The sequence below is a fragment of the Leucopleurus acutus genome (assembly GCF_964270905.1).
Source record: "Leucopleurus acutus genome assembly, chromosome: 8".
In the NCBI taxonomy this organism is placed as follows: domain Eukaryota; kingdom Metazoa; phylum Chordata; class Mammalia; order Artiodactyla; family Delphinidae; genus Leucopleurus; species Leucopleurus acutus.
This window is the reverse complement of record NC_139151.1, coordinates 22,102,585-22,127,786: the sequence shown is the minus strand read 5'-3', so window position 1 is coordinate 22,127,786 and position 25,202 is coordinate 22,102,585.

The following is a 25,202-nucleotide window of genomic DNA, read 5'->3' as shown; positions in this document are numbered from 1 at the left end:
GGCTGATCAATGGGTTTTTTTCCCCTCCACTAGTATTCAGTTATTAATCACACTTAATTTTTTGGTGGGAGTAGGGAGTAAGTCATAGAAATTAAAGCTCCTTTTTCCTCAAGTATTGTCCTGTAACTGCAGGGCACTTAGTACTTGCAAAGCTCCTCATCAAAGCCCTTGCTGCAGATGTCTGACTTCCCACCTGCATCAGTCCTGGGAGCTAGGTTATGCTGTGGAAGCCAACAAGCCCAATCCTCAATGTCTTGATGCAGCTACGTTAGTTTATTGCTTATGGTCTATACCCATTCCAGACCACAAATACAAATTGGTTATCATAGACACTCAGGACTAGTCCAACAGAGACTCCATCACAACACCTGTTTTCATGATAATAAAGGTGAGGAAAGGTCTGAGAACATAGCTGTCATGACCACTCCCCTTTGTTGGTCAAAGCAAGTCATGGGAATAAGTTTGAATTTGTTGGGGTGGGGAGTTATAAACATCCCCAGAGAGGGTCAGGAAAATATATGTGAAAAACCATGTCATCCCTCATGACAACTTACAGGTAAGGAATCTGAAGCTCAGAGAGACTAAGACACTGGTTTAGTTGCCTAGGTAACTAGAAGGGAGGTGGTGTCTTCTGATCTCAGTGTTGGGTATCAAGGACTCTAAGTACTTGACCTATATTTGTTGACTTCTCCTTCCTTCTGGAAGATGCAGGGGACATTACCTGGTTCTTGAGTATCACTTATATCTTGTGGTTTATCAAACCCTTTCATTTCAAAGTTAAAATCTTAAATTTTCTTAGACTCTCTGAGACACATAGCAGTCATGTGGCTATTTGGCTTAATGGGGACTATGCATGTGATTCCAGTGTTACGTAACTGAGTAGGCAACTGTCCAGTTTAATTTCAGAAAACTGACAAGGCTCCATGAACACTCCCCTACCCCTGCTCCTTGATGCCTGAAGCTCCCCTAACAGCTACTATTATTAATAGCTTTAATGAATTGAGGTGCTTAGATGTAAGGAATTGTCCTAAGTGCTTTGCTTTTGCAATCTCACTTAATCCTACAAAGTGAGAAACATTAGCCCCCCATTTAACAGACCAGAAGTTCTTGGTTCTTTAACTTTCTCAAAGTTGTACAGTGAGTGAGAGGTTAAACACTGTTCTTTCTGACTGCCAAACCTATGCTTTTGACTTCTGTGATTTACCGCTTCCCCAAACAGGAACAAAACGTTATATTCCACAATCACGTAGATTTCAAAGCAGATACCCCTGGGAGAGGGGCAAGGCCTTGGTACAGCAAAAATGAAGCTCGATGGAGGACAGTCCAATGTTTAAAGGGAAGATTGGAGGAAAGCTAAGGGAGGAATGATGAGTGGTAGGAGGTGGAAAGAAGTTCCCTGTATCAATTTCCTATCAAAGTAACAAAGTACCACAGACTGGGTGGCTTACACAGCAGAAGTATATTGTCTCACAGTTCTGGGGGCTGGAAGTCTGAGATCGAAATGCCAGCAAGGTTGGTTCCTCCTGAGGGCTGTGAGGAAAAAATCTGTTCCATGCCTCTTCCCTAGCTTCCATCAGCCTCGGACGTTTGTTCCTTGGCTTGTAAGTGGTGTTCTCATTGTGTCTCTTCATATAGTCTTCCACCTTTGCATGTCTGTGTCCAAATTTCCCCTTTTTATAAGGGCACCAGTCATATTGGATTAGGGACCCACCCTGCTCTAGTATGACCTCATCTTAACTAGTCACATCCACAACAACCTTCTTTACAAAAAAGGTCAGGTTCTGAGGTACTGGGGGTAGGACTTTAACATTTGAGAGCAACATAATTCACCCCATATTAGTCTCGAGTGAGGGACCCTCACACCTCTACAGATCTTCCTCAGTGTGTTATTTCCTGCTAAACCTATTGCTGAAAATATCATGTCAGAACTGCATTTAATACACTTAAGCTACCAAACACCATAGCTTAGGCTCGCCTACCTCAAACATGCTGAGAACACTTACATTAACTTACGGTTGGGCAAAATCATCTAACATAAAGCCTATTTTATAATAAAGAATTAAATATCTCATGAAATTTGTTGAATATTGTACTGAAAGTGAAAAACAGAATAGTTGTAAGTGTATCAGTTGTTTCGCCTCCTGATTGTGTGGCTGACTAGGATCTGTGGCTCAAGGCCACTGCCCAGCATCATGAGAAAGGATCCTACTGCATATTGCTAGCCCTGGGAAAGGAAGAAAATGCAAAGTATGGTTTCTATTGAATGCGTCTCGCTTTCCCACCATCATCAAGATGAAAAGTCGTAGGTTAAATCATCATAAGTCAGGAACCATCTGAATATCACTGGAATAAGTCGCTGCTGCTAGAGCTTTCCCTGGGCTGCCTGGAAAGGCAGGTGACCCAACCCAGGAAAAGGAGGGGTTGCTGATGCCTGGAGGGGTGGTTTCTGATGAGTGACAGCATGGAATTAGAGACCTCTGACTTTGTGGCCTTGGAAGCAACACAAGTCATTGAAGAATCATATGGTTGTGAGAGCCAGGCAAGTATGTGCATCTGGAGAATAAAAGAACAACACACAAGCTTCCCAAAGTGCCCTCACTCGCCCCACTGGGATCCATCTCCCTCTCCTGTTCTCCCACAGGTGGGTTACTCTCCTGAACAAAGTGGCAGCTCATCAAATTTGCCTCAGGCTCTGTTCCATAGGAACCCAGGAGCAATCGTCTGCACTGCAGGGGAAAAAGCACTTTTTCTAGAACACTTCCCTATTTTTTATAGCCATTTCATGTCATTTTTAAAGCCCCTCTATCCCCCCCACCCTTAGGCATGGTATCTCATTCCCAAAGTAATTACTTTTACATTCTATTTTGGATAATTCACTGAGTGGAAAATCAAAGATACAATATTTAGGCAACACATTAGTATTCATGGAGTGTTTTTTTTTTATGTTTCTCATTACTGAATACATTTTCTGCTGAAAATCTTTCATTGTACTCCCCAAAGGTGGCATTATTTTGAAGCTACAGTGAGTAGAGATAAAGAACTGAAAAAAATCTCTGAATTGGTTTGTGCACATCCGCTTCCTTCCCAACCTTGGTCTCTCAGACTCCCTCCAAATATTTAAGAAACTTAAGGACACATCATTTAAAGAGAAATGTAATTGATCTTGGGCTCAAAGAATTTCACAGAAAAATGGTATATGCCAAAACAATTGCAGCTGTTTTCTCTGACAGGTTAAATTTGTCAAAGTGTGATGTGCATATAATGTTCATGCCCAGGTATGGGGGACAGGATGCAGCCATTCTGTCTGATGTGGGTTTATAATCAATGGGCAGGTGGAGTGGGGGGCTTAGCTAACCATTTCACCTCTGGGCTTCAGGTTCTTTACCCTGTGAGAAGTGAAGGAAGAGTGTGGATGGCCTTTAAGGCACTTTCCAGTACTAACATGCTGCAATTTTTTATTCATATCAACTATGAATACAGTTAAAACACTTGTCCATTGAGTGAGAATAAGCAGTCATTCCTATTTTATGCATAATTAGATCTTCAGTTCACAACTTTTCTGAGAATAGATTTGTTAAGACCAGCAGGGAAATTCTTATTTCCTAACTTGGTAGAAGCAGCCTGTTTAGCCAGAGAGGGTCCTCTTCTTGGGCATGAGGTGCCTCCTAGTTAATAAAGACTGCAGAGCTTGCTGCTTGGCCTAGTAACAAATGAGAATCACAGTCAGACCTCAGAAGAGCTGTAACATGAGAAGGAGGCCATTTCAGCTAGGGAGCTTTGCCAGGAACGTGCTGTAACTAAAAGAATAGACCCCAAGCTGCTTCAGTATTGGAGAGCATCTGGTCGCTTTGTACCCAGGCAGCCAGGAGCATGGTACTGGACGTGGACAGGAAAGTCACACCCCTGCCTGGAACCCAGAAGCCTTCTGAGGATGGAAAGGGGTTGGGGGGCAAGGTGGCTCTCTGAAACACTGCACCTTTTGAAAAAGCACTCAACTGTTTAGATTGAACTAAGCTTTAAACCCTCTTGACACTTAGTTAACTTTCTTTTCTTTGCCATCAGATGAGGCCTGTTAACGGTGACATGATTAGCTATAGACCAAACAAAGAAACTGCATTTTCTTGGTGTATCTGAGTTGTGCTGTAAATTTTGTGAGCTCTAAACCCGAGGAAACCCATCCTATATAAAAGAAATAAAGACAGGGAATGATCTGTAAGAAACAGAGATGAAAAGCTTTGACCCTGTCCCTACTAGACCCTCCAGTGCCCCAGGACACCTCTAAAGGATAAAGTTTTAAAAATGCTGGTATTAAAGGATTTGTTGACACATGGTGCCTGGTGTAAATCCTCACTCTCCCACTTACTAGCTCTGTGGCCACAGGCATGTGACCTAACCCCTCTGGCAGGATTATTGTATGGCTTATATGAGAGAATGAATGTATTTAAAGCACAAGTAGAGGGCTGCACACACAGGGGTGCTGCATAAATAAGGGGGGAATGGCAGCATCACATTGGGAATTATGGGAAATGTCATGGTTGATGCTTCTGCAAATTACATTTCATTCACCTTGGGACCTCCCCAGCTCCTAGCTGACGTAACCAAAGAGTTACAACTATGAGAAAATCCATTTATTTTCAGCCACAAATCTCAGAATTTTGTCCTCAAAAAGAAGCTTTCATGTCAAAGGGAAAAATGAATCCTATGTTTAATATGTTAAATTTACTATCAGCAAATATTCCTGTAGCCTAAGCAAATGTCAAGGTTTGAAAATAATTTCCCTGCCACTTCATTTTATGCTTTATCACTTTGCAGTAGTGAATGATATGGTAATCTTGAATATCACTTTTGAAATCTAATTTCCACCTTAGCAGAATTGTTCTCACATCTTCATTACAAACTTTCTCAAGAGATTCTCAGGCTACCAGTAAAATGTTCTTACTGCTCAGGCACCATGGAGATACCTAGGTAGGTAAACAGTTGCATTTGCAAGTAATTTACTAATACTCAAAGGGTCACATGCTATAGTGGACAGAACCCAAGGGTATCACCGAAGTCTTGGTCTAGCTCTTCTATTAACAAGTGGCCTTATTGGAACAAGGTCCATTCTCCTCATTTAGGAAATGGATTGTGATACCAACTTTTCAGGCATTTGTGATTTTTCAGTATCATAGATAACATTTAAGAAAGGAAATTATACATTGTAAAGTTTTGTTAACTTTTATGACATGGGCCATGGAGATGGTATCAACATAGCATCAGCAGTGCTCAATTCCTCAACATTATTGCCAGTTAGTATCTATAATGAATTTCTCGGTGAGTTCATATATCCCAACAGCTTTTCCACCATTTAAAGTTCAGGCATAATTATTAGGATGAGGATCAACCTTACTTATCCACCACTACACCTGCCTGTGCCTCCCTACTTTAAGACAAGTGCAAGCAGAGGGGTTGTAGCTTTGGAGGAAGAGAGGGCTGTATACTGCCTGCCATCCTCAGCACAGCTCTTTGCAGATGGCCTGGTGACATATTTTCTAATGCTGTAACTAGGCAGAAGATGTCTTAATTAAGCTTAGTTTCTGTATTGAAAGATAAGGGGGGACAGAGTATGTTTTTTTTTCCATCACTGTATTTGCCAGCATACTCCCTAGCATAGAATAGGTATCAAAAATAAATGCCAAACGAATAAATTAAAAAGTCCAAAAAGTTTGCAGTGTTTCAAATTGCCATTAATCAGTACACGAGACCAGCTTCGTACTTTCTTTCTTAAATAGGCTACTTCTTTCTTCTTGTGTACTTATCCTCAGTAACCCAAACACAGACTTTGGATTTGTCCAGCAACCCTCAGAAGAGACAAGACCTGCTCCAGCTGCATCTCTGTCAAAGCACCTTGTGATCTAGATGGAAACTCTATGTTTGATTTTGTTACCAGTCCATAATCGCTCACTTTAAAAAGGATCCGTTTTCTTTTTCAAAATAGCATCTTGCAAAATATTTTACTATTTTCCTAAAAATAAACAATTTTCACATTAACAAAAGAAACCAAATATCTCTTATACATGCCACCACACTCCATGTGGCCACTTCACTGGGCGAGGGATGGGCTGTGAGAGTAAGTTAGTGCTGGACCACTAGCCCGGACCAGGCTTCTGCTCACTGAGGTTAAGCTTATTAGTGTGTGTAAAGTCTTCCCTCTATTTGGTGACACACAGCATGTTAGCTCTTTCAGTTGAGTTGAGTGTGCAGTTCTCTCAGGAGAGTTGATTTTAAAACGATAAAAAACATGCTGGTGACACAATTAATAAAGTAATTGAGCATTCATTCAGAAAATCATGGGGAGAGAGTACAAGAGAAAGAAAAAGAGACAGAGTAAACCAAACCATCTCTTTTATATACTGACTTATTAGAGAAGACATGCTTTTAGGATTGTATTAGTAGATATTTTGCAGATTTTCTTTCAAACGTAGCTTCTCCTCTCCCCCAATTTTCCGTTTTTTTCTTTCCTTTTTGTTTTTGTTTTTTTTTTGTGAAGTAGGATGGAGCCCAGCTGACCTGCAGACTAGGAGGAAGCTTTACAGAATTCAGGGTGCACATGGATGTGTGGAAGGAGTCAATGGGAGGTCTCTGGCTCAGATCAAAGGAGTCAGCTTTGATATAGGTATAACAAAGTGGACTCTCTTGCCTGTTTCACCGTACCTCTTTCCCCACTCCCTGCCAGAAGAGGAGGGAGTATAGTCAGAGTTGGCTGGCTAGGGGTAAGTATAGCTTTATTTGGGGAGATGGAAAGAGCAAGTTTGCAAGTGTGGCCCTCATTCTGATGTGCGTGGACTCAGAGGTCTTATCGGGTGATCTTATCTTTGCATTTGTGAGTTTCTAGAATCTTGGAATAGATGCCATCAACCTATTAGTACTGGAAAAATCTCTAGAGGAATTGAGGCTCTTTTGACATCTTCATACCAAGACTTTGTTTGGTTCACTATATTTCTAACCAATGCTCAGCACCAAAGTATAGAAATTGTAAGAATCTTGACTTGGACTATATAATAATAATCAAATCACAAAAGGAGACCTCTTGTAAAATGCCTCTACAATGAAAGGATATACAGGATGTCACTGGATTGCAAGTAGATAGTCCAAAAACCAAAAGAGATAAAATTGTAAGCTAAGGTGAATTTGAAATAGCACCTGACCACAGACTCTTGGCCTTCTGGCTCACGTTATTTCAGGCTGGTTTTCCCTCTTCCTATATGTATTGACTTCCCCCATTAGCTGATCAGATTCTCAAGAATCAGGACCATGCCTGAAACTCTATCATGTACATGTCTGTAAACTTTTGTAGTTGGGTCCCCTGACTAATCTCAGCTCCAAAGGGACTTTGTCTTTTTCATGACTGCATCTCCAGGGACCAGCCACTTAGCTATGCTCAACAAACACTTTCAAATGAATAAATCGATGCATTTATGTCTTTTTTAATTGCAGAGTGCCTAGAATATAGCAGACCCTTGGTAAAGGTTAAACTGAACTCGGAGACAATTCTAACTCCTTTTTATGACCAGTTTGTGAACCAGAGAATGAGGCTAATTGATGAAAGGACAAAGACTGAGGTGACAGTTCCTGTACTGAGCAGATCAAAGTGAAGTTTCTCCAAGACCTTCATCCCATCAAATTTTAAAAAATGTACTTTGACCTTGTCAGAGCCTCTTTTCATTTTATTCATCCAACTTATGTTAGATATGGCAACTGACTGCTTTTAAATCAATTTCCTTTCCCACACAGATGGTGCTCTCCATTTTGTAATCAGGAGTCAGGAAGCCACAAGCCACACGAATTACTTCTCTCTGTTCTTCAAAAAGAAACAGTATTCATCACAACAAAACAACTACCAGGTCAGTTCTGTGCTTCTCTCCTATCTTTGAAATATATAAAATATATAATATGGAGCAATAACAATGCAGGCATTTTAAGAGGCAGGATGGATTTCCCACTAAGTCTTCCACTGAGAAGAGGTTGCTTTTGGATGCTATTTCCAATGATACCCCATTAGGTCTCCAGTATTTGTTCAAAGTCTGGTTCAATACATAAAAAGAAAAAAATTAAAAATCTATGATATCTATAAGTAATCTTCATCACTTTATATCTGATTGCTTTACTTTATCTCCAACTTGAAAGGACATGTTGAAAAATTATAGTAATCTGAGAGAATTTGAGCATAAATTTACTTGAGAATCTCCTAAACTGCTACTTATCTAAAACCTAAAGCCAGGTTTTTACTGAAAAGGGCTTTTATTAATAGCTAGAAATATGCATCTGTTGAAGCCCTGATGAGGAAAGCAATAAATGAGAAACCTTGAATATCAAAATATAATGTTGTCTTCATTTATTTTTCTGGAAAGAAAAAAATAAAGAATATTGATCAAAGAGACAGCTGTCTGCTAATTAAACTTCTTAGTTCTTCAGAGAAAGAAATATATACTACAGAGTTTGAAATATAAGCTAGTGATAAGAGGTGACTTTTATCCTCTTTTGACACATTTTATATCTAAGAAATAAAAATTTATAAAAATTTTTTTTCTCATAAAATTATCAACATCCCTTTTATTCTATCTTTCAAGGGACTCCTCAGAGCCACATGATACTTTCACTCATTTTGAAGATCAAGCTTATTCATGAATCCCATAAGGCTTCAAGCTCCAGGGTGTGGGGACTGAGTGTGTCTCATTTATCATTATATTCCCAGAACTGGGTAGGGCGCTTAGCACAAAGTGAGTGTAAATGGCCAAATGGATGATTTTTCATATCATTGTTCATGCTTTTCTCACTGCCTAGAATAACCTCCTTTACCCTTCTGCCAGGAAAACTTAGCCATTTCCTGACAATGCATATGTCTTCTGCAAATTTTTCCTGGGCAAAATTCTACCCTCACTCATTGTATCCTTATTATTAATTCATGGAGAATTCATTCTCTCTACCAAGTAGTGTAGGATTTGATTCTGTTTATTATCAAAACTTGTTTCCTAATTACTTTTTCTCAACTCAATCACAAGTTCTCTGAGAACCTTCATTATGTTTCTACCCCTATAGCAGCGGTCCCCAACCTTTTTGGCACCAGGCACCGGTTTCATGGAAGACAAATTTTCCACGGACCGGGGGTGGGGGGTGGGGGATGGTTTCGGGATGATTCAAGTGCCTTACATTTATTGTGCACTTTATTTCTACTATGATTACATTGTAAAATATAATGAAATAATTATACAACTCACCATAATTCAGAATCAGTGGGAGCCCTAATCTTGTTTTCACTTGCCACTCACTGATAGGGTTTTGATATGAGTTTGCAAGCAATTGATTTATTATGATCTCTGTGCAGTCAAATCTCTCTGCTAATGATAATCTGTATTTGCAGCTGCTCCCCAGTGCTAACATCACCACCTCAGTTCCATCTCATATCATCAAGCATTAGATTCTCATAAGAAGCATGCAACCTAGATCCTTTGCAGGTGCAGTTCACAGTAGGGTTCACGCTCCTATGAGAATCTAATGCTGCCGCTGATCTGGTAGGAGGCAGAGCTCAGGCAGTTATGCGAGTGATGGGGAGCGGCTGTAAACACAGATGAAGCTTCGTTTGCTTGCCCACCGCTCACCTCCTGCTGTGCAGCCTGGTTGGGGACTGGGGGTTGGGGACCCCTGCCCTATAGGACCTAGCACAGTGCCACTCACTTAGTAGGTATATCAGTTAGTACCTTGCAATGCTAGTACCTTGCAATATAAATGACAACAAGTCTTAGACAAAATGTACCAACAGTGAAATCTGCTAATAAATGGGTCCCTGATCTCTTTAACAAGATCCTCTTCCTCATCCTGGCCCACAAACCACGACTTCCTCCCTGCTTGGTCTTCTAAATCATGAGATCCCAATGTCCTAGTAATGAGAAGCTAGTTACTGTTGACTTACTTTAGCTTTACCATCTTATTCATGAGGTTCATGAGCCAACTTAATTGTCCAAGACATCTGCCAGATGGGCCAAAGATTGTAGTGGAAGGTTGTATTAAAATTACAGAACAATAAGAACTCAACTTTAAATACTTAATAAGATAAGCTCTGAAAGCAAAAAGTGCCATTTATAGGAAAGTGGTATTATTTTCTGTGTAAATGCAAATGTTTGAATACCTGTGAGAAAACAAAATAATTCTAATCTTTCCCTGAACTTTAAAGCCCTAATGAGGAAAAAATCTGACCATGTTTAGGGACCTGAGAAAGATGGGTAGACTTATTTTAGATGACAATTCTGGGGGTTGCCTTAGCCTGGGTTCTCTCCAAAACAAAGCCTGACAGATGCATATGTGCAGGTAGTTGACTTAGAAAGGGATCCCAGGGAGCAGGAGGAGAGACAAGGGAGCAAAACAGGGAAGGAGAAAAGTCAATAGAAAGATGGACATTGAATCAGTCACCATTATGCTCCATGCCATGGGACATTCTCAGGAAGCTACAATCACCCAAGAAATGGAAGGGGGTAGCAAATGTCCATGAGCTTCTATCCCCTGTCTCTCTATACTTCCAGAGAAGCTCTGGGGAAGGTAGCAAGGTTGGGAGGGCCAAAGGTTGCTGTCACCTGGAGCCTACACAAAGCTGGTTGAAGCCTGCACAAAGTGGTTGCCACATCAGGGCTGGAAGAAAAGAGGGGCTCAGAAGATCTGAAGCTGTGGCAAAGACAACTCTACTTAGGGAACATTGCCTTTGGCGCTAACACTCCCAATGGGTGGGAAGGCACTGATGGTACAGAGGGGCCTGGCTTCTGACATGCTGACTGCCCTCATCTTATGAAAGGCCTTCAATCAAATATAGCCCAGACACCAAGCCTTGTCGATTTTTTAATGAATTCAGTTTGTTATAGCAAGCCTTTCCCCCCAAAACTAAGGCAACAGCACAGCTTATAGAGGAGGTGATTCAGCATTGCTTACTAAGAAGCCTGACTCCCATGTGACTTTGACAGAACTTGTTATCACATCTCCCTGGAAACCATTACAGTGTCTGAGTGTCAGAACACCCAGGCACCCGGCATATCTCAGAGACAGGTGCTAACAAGGATAACACAGGATGGAAATCAAAGGCTGCAGTCCAAGTGATGCTATACATAATTGGCTTTCTACATTTTTGGTATTTATTGATTTTTTCCCCTAAATTGCTGATTTGATTATATCCTTCATCTATTCAGAATCAATTTTAAAAATACCATCTAGTATTTTTGCCTCTAGGAAATTCCATGACAAGTTTATAATCAATAATATTTAAAGTAAAACAAATCCATCTTCCAAGCCAGTAACTAGGAAAAGTGATCATTTTCAAATAACATTTAGACTTCATTATTCTTAATCACTCAAAAGTAGCCAAGTGAGCCCCAAGTGCAGATTATTAAACTTTTATGAACAGGCATTTCCTCTAACAGTTTTCATTCCCCAATTTTTTGGACTATTATGTTTTTGAAATAAAATGTGAAAATCATTACTCAAAGCTGTTCCCATCCAGTGGGAGGATAATCACTTCCTCGAAGTAATTCAATCAGAATACTAATATGTGATACTAAACAGTGCAAACACTCAGCTACAGCATTTGTTTTTAAGCTTTACGGATGATCAGCTACAAGCTTCTTCCCAATGACATGTAGTTCCTGCTGCCCACAGTGTTAGAGCTGATTTGCTCTTTGTCCTTGTTAAGATATTGTTCTCTTGCTTTCCTTTGATTTTGTGAGTTGTCCTCACCACCGCTGCTACCACCACACCACCACCACCATGTTTTTCCAAGACGTTTTACATTTAGCTATTTGTTTGCTATTATTTGCTTTCTTATGAACAAATTAGTCCATGTTTATTGGTCACTGATATTTCCTAAAGCAAACTCCAATACAAATATTAAGAAGTTAAACAGGGATAAGAAGTTTACGGAGAAGCCTGTGCTTCTAGAACACGGTCTGATTTGAAATTTAGTATGTGTTTGAAAAAATCAATTGTTTCATTTTGTTTGTTTGTTTTTTGTGTTACAAAAGAAATGCTTCTTAGCAGAAATGCTATAGTATCAATCTGCTACTATATACTCCAGGTGCTGTGCTAAGGTACCGTGTTAATATTAACTAATTTAATTTTCACAATAACCCTAGCAGGTAAACTTTGTCATTGTCTTTGTTTAAAAGACTTAATTTTTTTAGAGCAATTTAAAGTTCACAGCAAATTGATGGGAAGGTACAAAGGTTCCCCATATACTCCCTGCCCCCATCCATACATAGCTTCCCTCATTATCAATATCTTCCATTAGAGTGGTACGTTTGTTACAATCTTGTTACACATCATGTTCACCCAAAGTCCATAGTTTACATTACAGTTCACTCTCAATGTTGCACATTCTATGGGTTTTGGCAAAGGTATAACGACATATATCGTTTTTTTTTTTTAAACATCTTTATTGGAGTATAATTGCTTTACAATGGTATGTTAGTTTCAGCTTCACAACAAAATGAATCAGTTATATATATACATATGTTCCCATATCTCTTCCCGCTTGCGTCTCCCTCCCTCCCACCCTCCCTATCCCACCCCTCTAGGTGGTCACAAAGCACTGAGCTGATCTCCCTGTGCTATGCGGCTGCTTCCCACTAGCTATCTCCCTTACGTTTGGTAGTGTATATATGTCCATGCCTCTCTCGCTTTGTCACCGTCTATTGTTATGGTATCATACAGAGTATCTTCGCTGCCCTAAAATCCTCTGTGCTCTGCTTATTCATCCCTTCTTCCATCATCCCACAAAGTCTGGTAACCACTATGCATTTTACTGTCTACATAGTTATGCCTTTTCCAGAATGCTATATAGTTGGAATCATACAGTATTTAACCTTTTCAGATTGGCCTCTTTCATGTGCCCTTAAGGTTCCCTCATGTCTTTTCATGACTTGATAGGTCATTTCTTTTTAGCTCTGAGTAATATTCCATTGTGTGGATGTACCACAGTTTAACTATTCACCTACTGAAGGACCAAGTTTTGACAATTATAAATAAATCTATAAACGTTTGTGTGCAGGTATATGTGTGAACATAAGTTTTTAACTCCTTTGGGTAAATACCAAAGAGTGTGACTGCTGGATCATATGATAAGAATATCTTCAATTTTGCAAGAAATTGCCAAACTGCCTTTCCAAGTGGCTATAACATTTTGCATTCCTACTAGCAATTGAGAGTTCCTGTTGCTCCACATCCTTGTCAGCATTTGGTGTTGTCAAGTGTTTTGGATTTTGGCAATTCTAATAGGTGTGTAGTGGTGTCTCATTGTTGTTTTAATTTGCATTTCCCCAATGACATATGATATTGAGCATCTTTTCATATGCTTATTTGCCATCGCTATATCTTCTTTGGTGAGTTGTCAAAGTCTTTGGCCTATCATTGTTTTTTTGAAAATGACCACACCCAGGTTTACAATAGTTAAGTAACTTGATCAATAGCTTATTTTTTGCTAGATCATTTATATCTAGGATTTTGTCATTCCAAACTTTATGCTTTTTCCAAGAAATTTTTAAAAGACAGAGAAGTTTAAACAGGGGCAAAGGGAAATGGCTGTGCTTTCAGAATCACCATTTGGTAGGCCTCTTTGCACAATTTTAATTAAACAAAATGCAAAATACATTTTGCTTAGAGAACTTTCCCTTTAATTTCAAAATTTACATAATTCATGAGGATTGCAATCCTCTCTAATCTGTTTACCTTAAAATCATCAAAGTATCACATGCCAGAAACTACTTGGGGTCTGAGATGCCTTTTGCCTTTTTAATCCCAGGCCAAAGTTTTCCCCTAGTCCCCAAATACTTGTCAATAAGGAGAGATGTCCAAGTCCAAAAAGATGTGAACTGATTTAAAACTGTTACCTGCTTGCTATCCTTCACATGCTTACAAGGCATCAGAAATACTAGGACACAAAAGAGCCAGGTTGGGGTGGTTCCCAACTATTCCTCCTCCTTCCTACTGATCATAATACGTCTTCATGGAATCAAACTCCTATCTTAAGGGAGCTCAAAAGAGTTTCATACCTTTGAAATTTTAAGGCATTATTATTCCCATTTAACAAACAAGGCTCCTGTAGCCCGGGGATAATAAATTGTATATCTAAAGCTACTAAGAAGTGGAGTAGACTGAAACTCTTTCTATAGTATCCTTTGTTTTATTTTTCCTTTGGTCCTTCCCCTATTTTAAGATTTTAATCCATTTTCAAGGGCCCAACTTTTGGGTTGGAAGAGATGGAAAATTAGCTGGGAACACCTGTACTCAGAGTGAACAAAACTTGGCCCATGTCAATGCACTTGTATCAGTTGGGCTCTGAGAAAGTGCTGAGCATTCAGGGAACCATGAGGAGATGGGTCTGACTGCCCAGACTTCAAGGCTAGTTTCTCCTTAGCCCTAAGGAGAAATGGGAGCATGTGGTTACTGCATACCATGGTGAGCACCCAGAGGAAGGTCAGGGTGTGCTGGAACCAGAGGACCTGCTGGTGGAGTGTAGAAGGAAGGCTTCCTAGATGATGTGACATCCAAGCTAAGCATTCAGGGACAAATGGGATTTTACTAGGTGACAAAGAGAAGGGATGTGGAGGAGAGACTTTGGGGAAAGTATTTCAGGAAGAAGGGAAAACATGTGTAAAGACTCAGAGATGAGAGAGAGCAAAATGAGTTCTGGAAACAAGGCAAGGACTTTTAACATAGAGGGCAAGGCCCACCATCTAGGGCATGGAATCAAGAAAGATCTCAACTTACAAAATTATCCACCACGAGCTATGTCTGGCTGGCCAAAACCCCTTCGAGGGGCCTGGCAGAATCAGTCAAAAGTGACTATGGCACAAAGGCTCTCTCTGCATGTGTCAGATCTCTGCAGCCCAACCAAGCCATGGTAACCCTGACCAGTATCTGCTACAACTATTTAAGGCTTGTTCTGAGGCTTGCTAATTGGCTTGAACCAATTTACTAGCCCACAGCAGAGAGATGCACTTGAAAGTACTTTTAGATGGTCAAAATGAACTGAAAGTATATTTTTAGAACCAATAGAGATAGTCTGAACCTCATATATCCAAAAAAGTAAAAGAGGAACAGTTTAGCTCTCTTGATTTTCTGGAAAGAATGTATCTGGGGGTCAGGGGAGGAAACATGTTTTCCAGGCCTTTTTGGGCAGTGAAGTCACTCCTTGCTAAATGTGGGCAGTGGAGTAAGGTGCTAAATGCTTCCATTGCTGCTGTAGGGGAACTTCCAGCTGGGAGAAGCCCATACATTCTCCTGCCAGTCTCTGATGGGAGGGCTTGCGGAAGTAGAGCCCCAGCACCATACACCTGCCAGCACGTGTACAAGGGACAAGGAGTGACCTGGCCATCTCATTTGGGTAGCAAGACTCAATGTGCCCACTGAAGTTTCATGTCCCACTTAGAAACATAAACCAAGCCAGACAAGCCTATAACACAAGCAAAAAATTCTTGTATTGCAAATATTTGCTTTTTATATAAAGGGGAATTTTCCAGATTTGGCCATTTGGCCCAATTTCTCCTGATTGGCTCTTAATGGAAGTGGATTTAACTTTGACCTCTTACTCAGTGCCACATAACACAGAATAAACAAACAAACAAACCCCAAGAACTATCTTTGAGCACTTAATATACACCAGGCTCTAAGCACTTTTATCTTCCTCATGTCATTTAATCCTCATAACAATACCATGGGGTAGATATTATTCCTACAGTTTTTAAAAGAGGAAACTGAGGAACAGAGAAGTCAAATGATTCCCTCTAGATCACAGCTGGAGAGAGTCAGAGGCAGGCAGGACCCAAAGCCTGTCTGATTCCAAAGCCCATGTGTTTTTTATTACATCACACTGCCTCCAGAGGGGCCAAGAGATTTGGGGGTCATGTGAAACATAATACTTTAAGAGCAGTCACTTTGGGAAGACTTATCCTTGGCCTCTGTTGGCAAACTGATAAAGAAAATTAGTCCATTTAAGCTCAAAAAAAGAAAAGGAAAAAACTACCTTTCTGATGAGTGAAAATTTTGTTCCAAAAATACATTCCTTAAAAAAATAAATAAAATTCAAAAAAGAAAAGAAAAAAAAATGGAAACAAACCAACCCTGGAACTGAAGATTAACTGTACTTATAACAACCAAGATGACGCTGGTCAGACCACCGATGACCAATTTCAAGATGACTGTCAGAGCTGACTGTGCTGTTTCTGCATGTAGCCCCCTCCCTTCACCTATAAAAGCTCTTATCCCTTGACTGTCACAGCAGGGGGACGGGGGAGGAGTTGGCCTTTGGACAGGTGTCTGCCACCCCCACCCGCACCCCGGTTGCCGGCATCCAAAATAAAGCAAACTTTCCTTTCCAAAAAAAAAAAAAAATGCAACCAACAAAAAAAAGTATCTTATCCCCAGAACACTCACAACTGATGACACACTTATTGCAAGGAATGTTTAATCTAACAACACTTCAGTGCCACAGAAGTTGGCAGTCTTAAGAGTTGGAAGCAGTGGTGTTGTGTCTGCATCAGTAGGGAGTCTGAGCCCTTTACCTGACTGGGGACAGAGTTTCAGTAGTCTTCTGGGGAGAACACCTTCTGCTGGCAAGTGGGCTCAAGGCCTCTTTCTTCGTGCCAGAATGGACTGGGTCTATGCAATGTGATTCATGGCATCAGAGGTCGGGCCAAAACATCTGGGAGTTTGGTCAACTCAAGGGCAAAGATGGCCCACACTCATTTATTTGAAACACACTGATTAATCAATTCAGCTAAAATGGCTCATCTCAAAAGCAATGCCTAGCACCGAGTTGGAACTGGGAGGATCCATGGCACTCAGTGCCTTTAGGCCAGCTCCACCCACTCACCTAGCATATGCCTATAAAGCCAGGGTCCAACTTTCTTTCCAACTTTCAGCCCTCCTCCTGTCCTTGGAATTCACTCTTTCTGTTCTGGGAAGTCCCCGTCTTGGAGGGGGGATCCACACAGACTCTGTTAACTTGTATCCAAGCCAGATGACTGGGATGGCAGTATGTGGTGGTCATACCTGTGTTTTCTTCTCTATCCACACTCTTAAGCAGCCAGTGGTACCACACAGTGCTTCCCCCATTACAAACACATCAAGGACAGCTCAACATTTTCTCCTCTTCAAAGAATTGTCACATTCTTTCTAAAAATAATAATCGCCTCATTTGATATGGGGCCAAATGCACAAATGTGATAATATTCAGTTTTTCCTTTTCCCTTTGGTCTTTATCCACTGACCACCTCCTAATTGGTTTTTATCTACTGACCACCTCTTAATTCCCATCACCATCTCCTAATTGGTTTCTGTTAGCTCTGTTTTTTTGTGTACCATCTTTATCATTTCATTAGGTTCCCACAAATTCATGAGTCCACTCAGCACTTTATTTTATTTGTTTGTTTTTGCACCAGTACCATACTATTTTTGTTACTGGGGCTTGTAGTATGATCACAGCTAACAGGACAAGCTCTTTTTCTTCTCTTTGATCCTCTTTCTTATCCAAGTTGACTTTGCTATTTATGGAAGAATATATTCTTCCACATGCATTCCCCCCCATCTTTACTGATGTATTACTGACAAATAAAAATTATATATATTTATGTTATACAACTTGATGTTTTGATATACATATAAATTGTGTAATAATTGCCACAATCAAGCTAATTAACATATCCATTACCTCGTATATTTACCATTTTCATTTTTCTGTGTGTGGTGACAACACATAAGATGGACCCTCTTAGAAATTTCAAGTATACAATATTGTTAACTATATTCATACTGCTGTACATTAGATCTCCAGAATTTATTCATCTTGTGTAATTGAAACTTTATACCTCTTGGCCAACATCTTCCTATTCCCCCTTCCCCCAGACCCTGATAACCACCATTCCACTCTCTGCTATTTGAGTTTGACTATTTTAGATTTCACATATAAATGAGATGAGGCTGTGTTTGTCTTTCTGTGGCTTATTTCACTTAGCATAATGTTCTCCGGGTTCATCCACGATGTTGAAAATGGCAGAATTTCCTTCTTTTCAATGGCTGAATAAGAGATGGATATATATATATATATCTCACATTTTCTTTACCCATTCACCCATCTATAGACATAGATGTTAAGGTAGTTCCCATCTCTGCTATTATGAATAATGGTGCAGTGAACATGGAAGTGTAGCTATCTATTTGAGATACTGATTTCATTTCCTTTAAATATATACCCAGAAGTGGGATTGCTGGATCATAAAGGTGGTTCTGTTTTTAATTTTTGGAGGAAACTTCATACTCTCTTCCATAGTGACAGCACCAGTTTACATCCCTTCTAACAGTGTATAAAGGTTTCCTTTTCTCCACATCCCTGACAGCACTTATCTTTGGTTTATTTGATAACAGCCATTCTAACAGGAGTGAGGTGATAGCTCATTGAGGTTTTGATTTACTTTTCCCTGATGATTAGAGATATTGAGCACTTTTTCATATACCTGTTGGCCATCTGTATGTCTTGCTTTAAGAAATATGTATTCACGTCTTTCCCCCTTTTTGAATTGGGTTATTTGTTTTCTTGCTATTGAGTTGTAGGAGTCCCTTATATATTTTGGATATTAACCTGTAGTTAGATATATGGTTTGAAAATATTTTCTCCTATTTCATAGGTTGTCTTTTCTTTTTGCTGTTACTTTTGCTATGCAGAAACCTTTTAATTTGAGGCAATCCCCCTTGTTTATTTTTACTTCTGCTGCCTGTTCTTTTAGTGTTATATTTAAAATTTAAACTTTAAAATTTATTGGCCAGACCAATGTCAAGAAGCTGTTTCCCTATATTTTCTTTTGGAAGTTTTATGATTTCAGGTCTTACATTTAAATCTTTAATTAATTTTGTGTTGTTTTTTGTGTATGGTTGAGATAAGGGTCCAATTTCATTCTTCTACATGTGGACTGCCATTTTCCCCAGCACCATATACTGAAGAGACTATCTTTTCCCCATTGTGTGTTTTTGGCACCCTTGTCAAAGATCAGTTAACTGTAGATTTGTGGATTTATTTCTGGGTTCTCTGTTGGTCTATATGTCTGTTTTTATGTCAGTACCATATTGTTTTGATTACTGTAGCTTTGAAAATTTGAAATCAGGAACTGTGATGCCTCCAGCTTTGCTATTCTCGATCAAGGTTACTTTGACTATTTGGGATATTTTGTGGTTCCATATAAATTTTAGGATATTTTCCCCTATTTCTGAAAAAAAAAATCATTGGAAATTTGATAAGGATTGCATTGTATCTGTAGATCACTTTGGGTAGTATGGACATTTTCACAATATTAATTCTTCCAGTCCATGGACACAAAATGTTTTTCCATTTATCTTTGTCTTCTTTAATTTCCTTCACCAATGTTTTATAATTTTCATTGTAAAAGTCTTTCACCTCTTTGATTAAATTTATTCCTACTTATTTTATTCTTTTTAGTGCTGTTGTGAATGGAATTTTCTTAATTTCCTTTTCAAACAGTTCATCGTTCATATATAGATATGCAACTAACTTCTGTATGTTGATTTTATATCCTGAAACTTTACTAAATTTATTTACTAGTTCTAATAGTTTCTTTGGTGGAGTCTTTAGGGGACTTTATATATAATAGCATGCCATCTTCAAATAGAGATAATTTTACCTCTTCCTTTCCAACCTGGATGCCTTTTATCTATTTTTCTTGTCTAATTGCTCTGGCTAGGACTTGCAGTACTATGTTGAATTGAAGGGATGAGAGTGGGCATCCTTGCTGCATGTGTGTGAGTGGTGGTGGGGCTCCTACTCCAGGGGGTGCAGAGGCATGAGCTCGGAGCAGCTCTGTTAGCTGGACTCAGTATCAGACACCTCATCAGAGGTGTGCCTGGTGATACCAAGGGCTGCTGATGTCCTCCTTCTCTCCTTTCCCTCAAAGTAGTAGGGGATTCTTGAGGGGATTCCTCTTTTGCAGAGCTGTGCCAGGTTGGGGGATGAAATGAAACAGGTAAAATGCTTTCAACACTTTTCTATGTGGTCATCCTCAATTTTTGAACTCCATTGTGTTGCTGCAGCTTCTTAATTGTAATCTGGAGCCCTCCCAGAGCAATTTTTATTGGTGGATAGTTGTTACATTGTTTTTGTAGGGAGGACAAAGGCTGGGACCTCCTAATCTGTCATCTCTAACATCACTCCACATGCATTGGAAAATAACTTTATTACATTCATCAAAAAAAATCTAGCTGGAATTTTAATAGGTATTGCATTAAATTTATATCAAATTTATAGATTAATTTTGGCAAGAATTGACCACTTTTTACAAAACTAAGTTATCCTGTCCAAGAGAATGAAATATCTCTCCATTTAATCAGAATTTTTTCAATCCTTTAACAAATATAGTTTTAGACATTCTTTGCTAAGTACTATATATTTTATAACTCTTATCTGATTTCTGATTGTATTTTGAGTCAGTTTGCTGCTATAGAGAAATGCTATTGATTTTTTGTGTGTTGACCTTATATCTGGCAACCTTGTTGATCTCGTTAATTAATTAGGGGTCAGTTTTTAGAGGTAGATTTTCATTTCTACCAACTTCAATTAGGTTTAGTTCTACTTGCCTTTATGGTGGGAATGTTTTATAATTCAGGCTTTTTTTTTTCTCCTAAGGCATACATTGTTGCAACTAACACTGCTCTCTGCAGATATAAAAATCCAGAAGGAAGACTGGAGGGTATCTGGGCAAGTGGATTACAGTTTCTTTATGGCCAAGGAATATAGAAATACTTCTGTATAAAACCCAAAGTCACACACTGATCCAGAGCTAATACTCAGAGAACAATGGTAATAATTTCTACAAACCACTGAACTCCCTTACTTTATCTGAGTATGACCTTCCTTGCTTCCTCATTTCTACAACTTTCAAGGCCACACTTGAAGTAAAAGAAGCCAAGTCAACAATGGGCCAAAATTAGTGTGAATACACTTGAAACCAAGATGGAAACCCTCTCTCTTCCATCTGTTCCCAGGATGTCAAAGAAAGAAGCACTAGGACTTGCAAACCCTAGGAGGAAATGGGAGCTTTTTATTCAGGAAATTTATCAAGCACTCTTTGAACCACTGAGTTATAAATGGTGTCTATATAGGAGGAGTAAAGGGAAGAGTTATGGAGGACACAGAAGTGTTAAGTGATTTGCTCAATTTAACAGGATAGGGGAGATCTGAACTATCATATTGGAATTTGATCTATACTGAGAGTTGGTCTAGTGGAGGCTGTGGTGTTCCTTTTCTATTTCCATAGTAGGTTTTTTGCCTGCAGTATTCAGACTATTTATTTCAGTTATTTGCTTGTACAAGTAGTCCTTTAGTTGATTTTAAAAAAAACAAAAACAAAAAAACAAAAACACCTCTAATAGATGCATAAATCTATTATTCTCCTGCACTGCTATACAGGGCCACCATTAGTAAGCACATTCTCAACATTTGGATACAAGCCCTACACTCAATTCTTCCAGAAATAATTTGTTTCAGAGAATTTTGCTAGTGGAGTGTGTTTCATGATAGGTGTTCTCTGACACCTCAGAAGGCCATTTCCAAACTCTTCTGGAAACTATTTTGTAAAAGAGAAACAGTCAGGAAGGATTACCAGGAGGAATTTTGGAAGCTGGCCACCCAATTAGGCAACTTTTCTTCCCCAAGGACCTGTAACTTGTGCTCACAGTTTCAGGATTTATATGGACACAGCCCTTGAACTCTGACATTTTTGAAAGAAATTAAGCTGTGCCAGAAATCTGGGATCAGTGACAGCCACATTGGTCTCCTTGGAAAGCAAAAGTGCCTTTAGGAAAAGACAAGGGACTCACCCCTTAATCATACTGCCAGTCACTTCTCATAAGTAGGGTTTGCAATTGGTGAGGAAAACACAACCATTCTAAATTTAGGAGATGAAGGAGCACAAGGAAGAGGAGAGAGAAGGAGGATTAAGAGGGAGCAAAGGTGGGGGTGGAGAGAAGAGAAGGAGAATTCTGACTCTGAGAATTCATGTTAGGGAGGGAAGATAGATATTGCTAAGAGAGAGGTGTTAATGTAGAATCCACATCAAAAGGACTCACACAGGGAGCATCTGGCAGATAACTAGTAGAGAGAGAAAATGACTATTTTGAATCACATCTGGCATTGCCCTTAGCCATGTGAAAAGAACAGAGCTTTAGAAGTACAAAGAGTTGAGTTCAAATTCTGACTCCACTTTGCAGCTGAGGAAACTAGGGCTTGTTACTTCACCTTTTTGGACCTCATTTTCCTCATATGTAAAATGAGGTTAATGCTACCTACCTTGCAGTCCTGTTAGCAGGATTCAAAATAATGTTTATAAAAATCACATTATTGCACATTTTAGCTCCTGTAGTATGGTGTCCTGTTTGAAGACAAACCATTGCTCTTTCTTTAGACTGATTAACCTGGATGTACTGAGGCTGAACTGCTGTGTTCTTATTTAATTTGTCTTGATGGACACCAGGAAATAAGACCACACCCCTGTGATTGGGGGTAGAGTTTTCCCTGAGGGGAAGGAGCATCACAGCTGACATCTTTTCTTGGATGAGGTCAAGGTCAGTCCTGGGACAGGAAGTCAAGATGGTGGAGGTAGGCAGGGATAACAAGGGAGCACTTCCTCTATGGAGGTGGGGAGGCCTATGATGGTTGGGCTTGGACTTTTCTTCAGGAGACATGCTGGTAGGGCATTCTCCCTAGAGATAAGAAAAAGATCCCGTCCAGATGGTGGTCATCCAGAACAAGTCAGGAAGAGCCTCCTCAGGACCTCCTAGGCCTAGCAGCTCTGAGCGAGCCTAATGAAGGATGAAGGGGTAGAAGGGAGAGTAACAGAGACCAGAGAGAAGCCTGTCTCCAGGTGCAGGAGTATAGCAGATAGATGCATAGGAGGGAAGGGGTAGCATTCCAGAGCCAGAGCTGCAAAGGACAAGCAGGAAGATTGTAAAGGCCATGTTTGCCTGATTCAGGCAACCCAAAAAGGTGGGCAGGACATTTTGATAAAGGTGAGACTTTATGTAGCCAAGTGGGGTGGGACATTTTAAAAGGAAGGAAGTATAAGCTCTTTCTAATGAATATATTTCCCAATTATTATTACCAGCATCAGTTTAGAATCAAGATGTTAGTTAATTGTTTTCCAGCAAAAGAATTTTAAAAAATATTTTACCATCGTTATTTATGTAAGAAGCTTCCGGCCATGGTGGTCAGCTTCTCATGAGCACCATAAAAGAACACTCACCCGTGAGATCTCTGAGGGCCTCATGTAGATTGGTGAGGGCTTCCAGATTGCTGCCTGTAGCTTTGCATGGGGACATGTGTGGGAGAACACAATACCTTCTTTAGGACTTAGGCCCCTCTCTGAACTCCTGACCTCTGTCCAGAAAGCCTTCCTTGACCCTATTACCTGGATGTAAACTCTCTCTGTTTCAACTCACCAGAGCTTGAACTGCCTCTCAAACAGTTCACACCTTACTGTGCTTTAGGATTTTTAGGAATAGCACCTATATGGACTCCATTGAATGGCACAGTTCACAGAGCAGGAATCTTTTCCCTAGGTCAGGGCTTTGCTTACAGCAAATGTTCAGCAATATTTGTTCATTTGAATTAAATTCTATTCAATTGGATTATGCCCCTTTGTGACCAACTCCTCCTAGAACGTAGCAGGGGAAATCAAGGTCATTCCATAAAGCAGCATCCATCCCTCCTGCCCTGCATCTCCGCAGCACCCTGGCATGGCCTGCAGCAAACACCAGTGTAAACTTGCCCTCACCCTTTGAACTAGCTCTTGAAGTTCTCCTGGGCACAGACTAGAGCTCATTCTCCTGTTCCACTGTGTTCTTAGAAATGCCTTTAACCTCCCACTGTAGCTCCTGGCTACCCTTTCAAATTCTGTGTGCTGGAGGCCCTTCCCTCCAACTTGGCTTTCCCTGAAGGGATGGAGCTCCTCACCAAGAGCTTCTGAAGGGGAAGAAAAGCCACCTGGCTTTCTGAAGGAAAGGTGAGAAATGCCAAGGAAATCAACAGAGGCTCTTAGGTTGGCAAATTCCCTTCCTTTCCTTTCAGAATTACAATACCTAGGTTGGTGAGACAGGAGGTTTTATGTGCTGCTTGAAGGAGCGTAAGTTGTTCTATCACTTCTGGAAGGCGATTTGGCTAAGTGTCCAGCACCTGTAAGATGTTCACATCCTTTAACCCAGAAAATTTGCTTAGAGCAAGTTTCCTGCAATTCACAGGAAAAAAAAAAAAGAAAGGAAGAAATTTAAAAAGGCATTCAACTTCATGAGGAATAAAGAAAACGTAAATCAAAATACCAAGATATTTTTACCCACCACATTGGTAAAAGTGTAAAAGTTTGATCAGGTGGTGAACTTGTGGGGATATGGCCACTCCAGTTTACAAACAAGTAGTAAGTAAAAGTGGCCATTTACTTACTGCTTGTTTGTGAATTGGCCCAGTATCAATAACAACTCCCCAAATCTATAAACATACATGTTTGTTTGTGGGAAATGGCTTAATAAATTATGGTATATAAATATTATGGAATTTACACAGTTATTTTATATTTTTAAAAAATTTTGCAGTAGTTTATTATTGCAACAATAATTGTATATTTATACTTCAACTGAATGACAGAATTTTAATAGATAAAGTATATAAGAAGACACTTATTGCCAATTGCACCTAGAATGGACATCTATACAGTTATTTAAAAAATAATTAGATCTGTATGTTTTCATCTGGAAAGTTGCTTGAGGTTTATTAAGGGAAAATAAATAACAAGTTCAGAGAAGCATGTATGGTTAAGACTCCATTTTATTAAAATAAAACCATATTCACCTATTTATTTATTTTTCAACAACTGATTTTTAAGGCCTAGCTGGCTTTGTGCTAGGCACTGGAGATATATAATGGTGAAAAACACATGATTCCTCCTGCCTTTCTGTATGCTATTTTAGCATAGAAAACACATGGAAAGGAAATATACCTCAAAAAATCATAGAAGGGAGGGAAAAGAATAAAGATTTTGTTTTACTTTCACGTATTATTTGAATCGTTTCAATAACCTGCATTACTTTTATAACTAAATAAAAATTTTTACATGAACACACAAACAAAAAAATTATCC